Source organism: Hemicordylus capensis, chromosome 4 (assembly GCF_027244095.1).
Source record: "Hemicordylus capensis ecotype Gifberg chromosome 4, rHemCap1.1.pri, whole genome shotgun sequence".
Classification (NCBI taxonomy): Eukaryota; Metazoa; Chordata; class Lepidosauria; order Squamata; family Cordylidae; genus Hemicordylus; species Hemicordylus capensis.
In genome coordinates this window covers 173,676,806-173,679,845 of record NC_069660.1, presented here as the reverse complement: position 1 = coordinate 173,679,845, position 3,040 = coordinate 173,676,806, and positions in this window count along the sequence as shown.

The window sequence follows — 3,040 nt, the reverse complement described above, 5'->3', positions numbered from 1 at the left end:
CCGCAGCATGGTTTGGGAAGGCAGAAGGGGGAACCTTCCCCTCGCCTGCTCACCCTCCCCGCAGCTGTGGCTGTGGCCTCTGTGGCACCCCACCCCCACCCCACTGTATAGTGTGTGTAGAAGGTAAAAGAGAGAACCCCACCCCCCACTGCCGCCATAGCCAAGTGGTGACTGCCTCCCCATCAATCTGTCACTGCCACCCCTTGCTAGCCTCTCTGGGCATAGGAGGGTGGGCATGTGGGGGAGGGTGTCCCATCACCCACATGCCCTGATGCTGCCACTTGCCACTCTTGCAGTGCCAGCAGGGTGGGAGAGTGAGTGGCAAAGTGTCACCCACACCTGCACACCCTCATTGGCACTACTACCCTCTGCATCTTGATGATGGTGCAAGGGTGGGTGGGTGGGTGCAGTGTCACACCGAGGCAAATTGGGCACCTGGACTGCCCCCGCCATGAGGCCCTCCGCTGCTGCTGTGAGCCCCCTGCTGCCACCACGAGCCTCCCCCCACTGCCATTGCCTGCATGAGGCCGAACCAGTGACCCTTGCACGGACAGTCATTCCAGCAGTCGCTCCCACTCCACCAGGAGATGGAAGGAGGACTCGGTGGAGCCCAGAGAGGTGTACTACATACTCAAGTTCCTCCTCACAACAACCCTGTGAAGTAGGCTAGGTTGAGAGAGAAGTGACTGGCCCAGAGTCACCCAGCAAGTCTCATGGCTGAATGGGGATTTGAACTCGGGTCTCCCCGGTCCTAGTCCAGCACTTTAACCACTACACCGCGCTGCAGGCAAGGGCAGCTGCAGGCAAGGGCAGGGACACTCCTGCTCTTGTCCATTGGCTTGCAGGGGACAGGAAGGAGCACAAAGATCCCCATTCAGCCATGATACTTGCTGGGTGGCTCTGGGCCAGTCACTTCACTCTCAGCCTAACCTACTCCACAGGTTTGTTGTGTGGAGGAACTTGAGTATGTAGTACACTGCTCTGGGCTCCTTGAAGAGTGCGATATTCTATATTATTAATTCTTCTAGACGGGCCATGCGCCCTGCGGGGTGGCTGGAAAGCAGTTTGACAGTTGGATCAGGGGTGCTGTGAAGCGGCAGGGAGCTCAGAGGCTGTCAGGCGAACAGGCGACAGTCCCTGGCAGTGGCAGGGGGAAGCAAGGACTGCGAGATAGAGATAGAAAGACAGAGGACAGAGAGCATGAGCATGAGACTTGCAGGGGGGTTGAGACTTGCGGGGGTGGCAAGAGCGAGCGAAAGCATTGCGGGAGTGGCGAGAAACTTGCGGGGGGCGAGCGGGGGTGGCGAGAGCGAGCGAGAGCATTGTGGGAGTGGCGAGAGACTTGCAGGGGGCGGCGAGAGCGAGTGAGAGCGTTGTGGGAGTGCAATGCCACATGCTCAGTGAAAGACCACACAGATGTTCTGTGCAGGGTCAGCTAGTAAAATGAATGAATAGTATGACATGTGTCTGTGCAACTATTCCCCTTAGGGGATAGAGCTGCTATAGGAAGAAGGATTTGAGCTCCCTGCCTGACATCTCCAGGTCGGGCTGAGTGGGAATCCTGCCTGAGAGCCTCGGGACAGTACTAAGCTGGATGGACTAATGGTCTGACTCAGTAGAAGGCAGCTTCCTATGTTCATATTTTCCCTTGGGCTCATTTGCAAGGTGCCTGCCACTTTAAGGAAGCTCAGTGCTGTTTGCTGGACAGGCTTTCCCCAAGCAAACTTCTGCTGTGTCTTGCAGCCCACTCTGTTATCCAGGCTCTATGGTATCCCGGGGGAGGGAGCCTCAAGCAGTGTTCCACAGCATTCCGTGGCTCCACACGGGCACTGGGAGGGTGTAGGCAACCTCACCTGCTTGCTGAACCTGGTTTTAGAGGAGGGGCTGGGAACTGGGTGACCCTCTTTTGACAGAGCCCTGTTTGGGAGTTTGCCGAGGTTCCACACAGTAGTGCTAACCCCGCCTTCAGACCTCAAGCCCTGTTTTTGCTGGTCATGAGAATAGCTTCAGTGTCTCTTTCAATACAAGCTGCCCTTTTGGATTATCCTCTGCATCTTTGGTATTCCAAAGAATGATGCATGCAATTTTTGGGTCTACAGATGGAATCACTGAAGTCATTCACACAATCGAAAACTGTGTTCTACCTGGGTTTGGGAACTGCGTGTACTCCCAATTTTTGATTGTGTGGAAGCAAGGTTAGAGGAAAAGCTGTGTAGAAGTGATTGTGTGGAAGCAAGGTTAGAGGAATTTTCTCCTACCTTGCTTCCACACAATCACTTCTACCCAGGTTTTCCTCTAACCTTGCTTCCACACAATCAAAAATTGGGAGTACACACAGTTCCCAAACCTAGGTAGAACACAGTTTTCAATTGTGTGAATGACCTCACTTACTTTCAGGATGGAAGTATGGCAAAACCACTGAGGAGCATGATGCTAAACTGAGAGAAGTCTTAAGAAAACTCAGACAACACAGACTTCCTAACTCTGCAGAGAAATGTCCATTTTGCACACATTTGGTGATGTACTTGGGACATACAATATCTCAAAGTGGCATACATCCCAAAACAGACTTGGTGAAAGCTATCTGGGAAGCACTAGAGCCACACAACAAGGATACACTTAATTCCATTTTAGGATTCTGTGAGTATATTTCTTAGACAATTTGCCTCCAAAGTAGCTCCATTGTGTTTTTAAAAATAATGTAGCATTTAACTAGGATGCATTCTGCAAGGCTAGTTTTCAGATTATCATATCAGCCATTTCTGAAAGCTTTGCTCTTATTTTTGACACCAACAGGCACACTATTGTAACCAATGATGCTTCTGAATATGGTTTGGGTGCTGTTGTGCCCAGCAAAAAAGGGGACAAGGAAGTTACAGTTTGCTCCCAGAGTGCTTACTGCATCAGAGAAGATGTATTCTGTCATTGAAAAAGAAGCTCTAGCATGTTTCTGGGTGATGAGGCACTTCAGGACTTACTTGTGGGGCAGAAAATTCACTTTACGGTTAGATCGTAAACCTTTTCCTGCTTTATTTACTAC